The following is an 8,121-nucleotide window of genomic DNA, read 5'->3' as shown; positions in this document are numbered from 1 at the left end:
ATATAATTTTCTACAAATACAGATTCAAAAATATGATAAGAGTTGATTTTATCAGTGAAATATCAAATAAGAAAATGGATTGAAACTTGAAGGTAAGAATTGTACGTATGTGGCATGCTATACCAAGGGACAAATCAAATTTTCTTCTATCCATTGAATTAGTTCTTCAAGATGCAAAGATATTTAATATTATTTAATATTCTATTGTTTTCTGCATCAATACTGACTTATTAATCATGAATTTAAGTTCCCACTTATTTATTTGCAGGGAGAAAAAATTCATGCAACAATTTCACGATCCGTTGTTCATCGTTTAGAGAGAAAAAATTGTAATAAAAGAAATGGGATGTATCTTATGAATACATTCGTTGTTGAGCCTAACAACATGCATTACAAAACAACTTCACATAACTTCAAGTTGGAGTTTACACCCAAGACTATTCCTGTTGAGACAACTGATTCAGATTTTGGGTTAAATATTTTTAATTTTTGATTGTTTAAGGATTTGAAAAATCACATTGACATTGATGAAACTCAACTATTCGGTAATATTTTTTTCCTTTACTCTAATTGAATTTTTTTGTTAACAAGATATCACTATTTTAATTTTTTTCTGACTATTCTGCAGATGTCATTGGACAAATTGTTTGTCATGCTGAAAAACAAACTCATTAGCTTAGAAATGGCACAACAAGTTAATTTTTGAATGTTGTTATCGAAGATCATGAGTAAGATTGTAATTCAATTATTAACTTTTAATATTTTCCTACAACTTTAATTTCTAATATTTGTTTACTAATGTAGAAGGAACATAATTGCAGCAACTTTTTGGGGCGAGTTTGTTTATAAAATCATGCCTCACTTGCACAATTTGATTGATGAACCTGTCATCGTAGTTATGCAGCTTATAAGAGCGCATAAATTTCAAGGTTTATCAATTGTCTAGCTTACACTTCAGATATGGTATTCGGTTAAAAAAATTATTACTCTAACACTATCTTATCATTTACAGGAGTATATTCTGTACAGAATACATGAAACTTCTCCAAGCTTTGGATTAATCCAGATCTCCCCCAAGCAACTGATTTTCAATCCAGGTTTCTTTATAGTATAATATATTTATGTTGATACTAAAATAAAAATCATGTGCATCACTAATAAAAAAAAGTGCAGGTTAGGAAGTGTGTCTGAAGCTACTTTTGAAATGCTAAGTCGAGCAAATTCTCAACATAGTCTTTCAGTTTTTGAAGAATTGGCTACAAAAACTGTACAACTTAAAACAGTTAAAGAATTGCTTGATTCTGTTCAGGTGAAATATTCTCTATGTTAATTTCAAACTATATGCCGACTATATCAAATTATTGAAAAATTTATACAATTTTTATACATGACTTTATTTCATTTTTACAGGTTGGACCTTTGTGGATTGTTGCAAAAATAGTGAATTTAAAACTTAAAAATAATTGGTCATACCTGGGGTACACAAAATGCCAGAAAAGTGTTGATAAAGTTGCCAAGAAGGTGTTTCACTGTAAAAAATATTTTCATGATTATCAAACAGCTACTTATAGGTTTGACATTAATATTGTTTGCTTAACATTAGAAATTTTATCAAGATTTTATATTTTAAAAGTATGATACTAGGTATAGGGTTCAAATTAAGGTGATGGATGATACTGGAGTTGTCTCTTTATTGCTTTGGGACTACGAAGCAATCATACTCATTGGGAAATCCGCTTTTGAATTAAAAGAATGCCCTTTGGAGGTATGTTATTTTTTTACATTGTTTTATGAATCATAACACTAATAAAACTTATATGATATTAGATTTTTGATTCTCCTTACGAGTGTTCCTATCCAATCGAGCTGGATGTTCTTCTTGATAGAATCATCATGTTTAGAGTGAATATTAAACAAGAAAATATTGAATCACGTGATCGAGTTTATGGAGTTGCGAAGATCAATCAACACAAAACTGATAAAGCAGTACAACAAATCAATAAAAGCAGATGTAGTCACTGTATGTATGATTTTATTGGCAAAAAGAGTAATTTTTATTAGCATGTTAATTTTACCACTAAAGGTATTTTAATCCTGTTTATTTTTTAAAAATAGGAACCTCATTTCAATGTAAAAGAAGCCACAGATGCTAACAAGGTATTCATCTTTTAATGATCTAAAAATAAAAATTGATAACAAATATTTTAATATTTTTGTTATTTTTTAAACTAAACCTTCACTAATCGTATTTTTTCTTAGGATTCTACATATGATAATGAGAAGATGTCTCCTAAAAAGATTTATACTGCAAAGAGAGGCAAACCAAAAAATGAAGGATCTGTAACAGAAGTTAATGATGATTTTGACCAACTATGTAGTAATAAGGCCAAGAAGGTGATTAAGAAGGAGAAGAATCCCTAAAGGAGTGGATGTGTGATAATTTTTCTTTCAAAACTTAGCTATATTTTTTTAACTTTCTAGCAATTTTAGACTCAGGTATGATCCTAAATTAGTTTTAGTTTTGTGTTTTGTTTTATTTCTTTTAAGAATCATGACTCTATCATATGTAGTTTTTTCGTTCCTTATGTTAAGGATGTTTTTTAATATTAATTAATTAACTATATGAATCTGATGTTTTATGCCTTTCTATAAATAATATGTAAACATACAAAATAAGATATGTAACTAATCATGAATAACAATTGATACTTTAAAAGATCATAAGCTCTGAGCGAGTGAAATATTTCATAGTCAACAAAAAAAACATTACAATTTTTTAGCAGGAGAGCTTCGCGTCACCCTCATTGTAACGCCCCACATTTTTGAGCTAGAAGTTGAATCATCGTTCTAAGTGTGTAAGCTCTAATTCCATGGTTTATGTTTAGATTCATGTTTCATGATCTCTCACCTAGTATAGGAAGTGATTATGAGGTGAAAAACATCAATAGAAATGGCCTAAAGCAAAGTTGAGCTAAGAACCTTTCATTCAATCAAAATTGGATATTCGATTCTACAAGGGTCTACTTTGAATGTGTATAACTCTTGATATACATAGAATTTTTCAGCTCAAGACCCACCAAATTGTATATAATTGAATTAGCTTTCCAACGATACCAATTTCGCCAAAATCCGATAATCGAGCGAAAACTTATAACTTTTTTCGTGTGAGGCATTAAGCCGATGCGATCATGACGCATCGAGATCGCGTCGACACGAAACCAGACGCGTATCTAAGGCCATTTTATGCATTATTTCAGTTTCTAATGGGTCTAGGGGCACTGTGGTCATTTCCCCTCACCCAAAATACGTCTATAACATTGAATTTCAACCCCAAGAAGCCAAAATATCTTATTTTTCACTTTTCCTCTCAAAATTAAAACCCTAAATCCTCCCCCAAAGATTCAAGAATTCATTCATAAGGTCAAGAATTCCAAGAAACGGATCAAGATACGGGTTTCGCTCTTTCTCCTAAATAATCTAAGGTGCGTGGGGTTTTTCTAAAACTACTTGGGCATAAGAAAATTGGTCAAAAACATTTAAATATGGTGAACTCATGAATTTCAAAGGGGTTTTAGAATTTATATTACAATGTTGCTTTATGAATGTTTAGTTGGCACTATTGTTTTGGCCTTGAGGCCTTTTCCCCAAATTGAATTGTACTCGTATATATATGTATGTATGAAAATTGGGTTTGAATATTTAATTGAGAGCATGAATCATATAGAATCCCTCTCTTGTTATGATTTTTCCCATTTTTCATATGATATGGATTGTTTCGAATGCATCTTGAAAAGCATGATACGAATGTCTTGATTAATATTATGAATTGAATATAATTTTAAATTCAAAAGAGAGGGTTGTTCATGTTGATAAATGTTGAATATATGTACATAATGAAAGAGTTGCATGGTTTGTCAAAAAAAAAAAATACATGACCACCACATGTTTGATGAAAGAATGAGAATCTTTGCATAATTTTGACTTGTGTTTCGGAACATGAAATATCTTATACTATTTGCATGTTTGGGTGGTCTGAATTGTGTTTTAATGAAAGAATCATGTATGATACATTATGACTCAGAAATATGACTTGCAAGTCTTGGTGTAATGGCACCAACTCAGATAATGCCATGGTAATTCAGAACAGAATGCATGTTTGCAATTAGATTTTCAGATTTTGTAACTTAGAATGATGTATGTTTAGAAATGGTTAAAAATAGGCATAAATAAATGTTAGGTGGTTTCTCGAAGAAGGCACGAGTTCAGACTACTCATTGCCCGAAATCGTGTTTTGCCGATATAGATTATTTAATCCCCTAGAGGGATTTTACGCTGGCCTAGAGCCCTGTGGTGTATCAGACTCAGACACTCCAACCCTTGCGGAAAACTTAGGTTGGGGGCTTCCCCGCCGAGTCAATGGTGGATTTCATATAGCCCGTGGAATATCAGACTTGTAGGGGAGTGCCACCTAGCTCAGAAGTACTACAAAGATCAGAACTGCATTGATAAAACTTGTTTCAAGATTATTTGAAATTGCCCATGTGCTTTAAATTATGTCATGCATACTGTTTTACAAATTACTCTCACTTATGTTTTATAAAATTCATTATTTTGGATTGCACTGCGCACCAGTACTTTGTACTAACCCTTATATTTCAAGGTCTGAGGCTCAGTCCAGAGTTCCTACTAAGCCGTAGAATCTGTCAGACAGAAGTGAGCAGTTGGTAAGCCTTCTTTATTTCGGAAGGCCTTGTCTTTAGAACATTATTATGTTATTTTGGTATTGCGTTCGACTAGGGGCCTTGTTTGAGTTTTGGTCTAGACTTATGATTGATCTTGTAATGTTAGAGATTTCGTGGATGAGTGTTAGATATTTTTTAGATGTTTATAGGTTTCATTCTGTACTGTTCAGTTGAAGCTAGAAATGACCATGATTCCGTTTGTATTATTTTTTGCATTTTTCTTATTGTATATGAATATTGTGCATGATTATCAAGTATAGAAGGGCGCCCAGGCTTTTATGGTTTGAGATGCTCGTTACGGTTAAGGCATCGGTTCGGGTCGTGACACTCATGCCGAGTATAAAATAAAGAAATGAGAACACAGACGGATATAAAAGTGGACTTTGCTTTACGAGTATGATGTGTACTCAAAATAATCAGAATACTAACCTTCCCAGATCAATAAGGCTCCCAAGAAAAATACTAGACAAAATTATTGATGCAACAGGTTGGAGCGGATTGTATAAAACAACTAAAGCAGGGCTAAGAACCATTACTGGACCATGTCATAAGTCGATAGTTCTTGGCGGATGCAACAATTTCCTGAAAAACAGTAATCATTATGATGAAATCTATTTTTATTTCAACCTAACTAAAATCATTGTCCTCTACATACTACCCATATGGGATGAAATGTTATAGAGAGATGAATGAGGATCCACAATGAAAATTTTCACAAACGAACTTTAATAGCAACTAGGTGTAGAAAGTATCAAGATCAATGACACTGTAATATATTTTGTAACTATATCACTTCCTTCTTTTAAATATAAAAATTTCAATCTATTATTTCACCATTCACTCTTTTTATACAAACAACTAACAATATCAGTTCTCAAAAACATCTTTTGTAAATCTGGCTCCCATAATAGAATTATGTGCTTTTGAATATATTCTTATCGTCAATCAAATATATAATTATAAAAAGCAAGGTCAACTTTTGTGTTATGTGAAATTATTTTTGAAGAATCCCATTTTTTAACCATGGAGAAATATATGTTCTACTTACACAAATACCATATATAGAAGGATCTCTATATGGACTTGAGAATCACAAATTGTAAACATATCTGCTTGCATTTTCGAATAAGCATTCAACTAGACACCTAATAGAATAGGAGAACTCACATGTATAACTAGACATTCTGCCAGTAAGGGATGTCATTATTCTTCTTCATCAAAAACTCAGTATTAACACCTGTTAGTGTTGAAAGACAAACAAAGAGAACACCAAGCAAATATCCTTGAATGGTTGATGAAAAGAATGTCATAAGAAGCCTCTCACAGCCTTTCACCTATAGTGTGTTCACATTTGCCTGGTGTTCAACACAGGCAAAAGATTTAAATTTGACCTATATGTTATTTTAGTATTAGTTACTGAACAGAAAATTTAAATAAATCATCACAGTATTTACATCACACTACTGTGATAGAAACATCACATCAAAGTTTAAAAATAATTTCAACAGTCCAAAGAGTTTGAGTTCTTGAAAGTTGTGACTTTGTTTTCACAAATATATTAGGGTCAAAAAGTTTGTCGTCTCAAAATGGAGTGTTCCATACGTTGGAATGGAGAATCTACTTTATTTCTTTGAAAAGGTGTCAAAAGAAGCAAAATTATGATTTCTACTATATATGCATACTTGAAGATAAGTGTATTGGAGAGGGAAGTAGTTATTAAATTAAGCTTGAAATATAATACTGACAGGCAGTATCAAATTTTTTTTTGTCAAGATGGCCCTCAACTTTGATTTATGATTGCCCCAGGAAAATAGTACAGAGGCTTCGCATAACTAATTTTTTTGGCATATTTTTTAAAGAACTCCTTTATGAGATATTACGTAGAATGACACAAATTATCCAGAACAAACTAAACTGTATATCCATCAGGTAGTTCATTGCCAATCTTAATCCTATAATTGAACCAATCTGTTACCTACTCACAGAACAACATCTATATGAGCAACCATAGTGTCTGATAACAAGTAAAACCCAAAGGCTGTTCCTGTCCCTATCAGGGGAGATGCCAACCATCCATCCTTTCTATGAACACAACACAACCACAGTGGCATAACCATCTTTCATGATGAACAAGTAATGTTTCTAGTTAAATAGCTCCAATAGATCACATTAATTTTGCATGCCATTTCTAACACCATACATGGTTAGGTTTCAGGCCAGGTCTCAAATTTATATGTATGACATGATTTGGCACACTAAGTTACCACTTCACAAATCATAATAAATAGACAAAGAGATTCTATAAGCACCTGGCTTGTGGTTGTTCCAACATCCAAAAGTACAATTGTCATCCACTGCAAGTTCGTAAGGTTCCTCTTAAGAAATAACCTAAAATATCAAAAAATGATTCTTAATTTACTTTACATACTTTAATATAGGAAATAAAGAACTGATGCTGAATGGAAAAAAGTAAAACAAGGTAGGTAAACTAGGCAGAAAAGACAGCACCAAGCACCTGAATATTATTACCGTAGTGACAATCTTTAAGTTGCCCATTATCTGATAAGTCGATGTATCTACATAAGTCAATGTAGCGAACTACACATTATTGTTGATGAGATAAATGATAGATGAAATCGGGTATAAACGAACACTCTTCCAATCCATCGTCATCTTAGGAGGCAGTGAGCTTTGCATCTCTCTCCAAAGAAAGGCCCTGAATACTATAAGCTATAGGATGACAAATAATTAAATGAGGAAAATGTCATGAAAAATCCTCAAATGGAGAAGTAGCTATCATGCAAGAGGTGTTACTACACAGAAAATATACCCACTCAATACCCTCTTCAGAAGTTCATTTAGAAAGTAGATATTCAGTTTGAATCATCTATAATTTTTTAAAAATTCTCTAATTAATGATCATTACGAATTTTTTTTTGGAAAGGACACAAGAGGATAGCCATATAATAGTTCATTTCATTAATCTGGATATTAAGAAAGAAGCATTCTATGTCAAATACATTCTAATCTGTTGGATACATTAAAATGGTTATATGTGAATTCAATCCAAACCTGCATCCAGCAGAATAACCAAACTTTGAATTCATATCCCAGGCCTAAAATTCACATCCAGCAGAACAACCAAACCTGCATCATGATAATTCAAAATCACTAAACCATCACATGATAACATAGCAAAACAATGAACCACACTCATCAGAGTGACAATCTTTAAGTTACCATTATCTGATAAGTCAATGTATCCACATAATTTAATATAGCAAACTGCACATTGTTGTGGATGAGATAAATGATAGATGGAATGATTCTGAGGCGCATTAGAAACTGGAATCAATAGACCAAATAAAAAAATGACTAT

At 32.0% G+C, this 8,121-nt stretch overlaps 1 pseudogene; it reads right to left on the bottom strand.

Moving 5' to 3' along the window:
* Positions 1 to 6,725: 6,725 nt before the first annotated feature.
* LOC124899140 lies at positions 6,726 to 6,834 on the bottom strand (annotated as a pseudogene).
* Between the last annotated feature and the right edge of the window lie 1,287 nt (positions 6,835 to 8,121).

This window comes from Capsicum annuum, chromosome 5 (genome assembly GCF_002878395.1).
Source record: "Capsicum annuum cultivar UCD-10X-F1 chromosome 5, UCD10Xv1.1, whole genome shotgun sequence".
NCBI lineage: Eukaryota > Viridiplantae > Streptophyta > Magnoliopsida > Solanales > Solanaceae > Capsicum > Capsicum annuum.
Note: the sequence above shows the minus strand (reverse complement) of the source record. Positions and strands in the feature narration are given on the sequence as shown.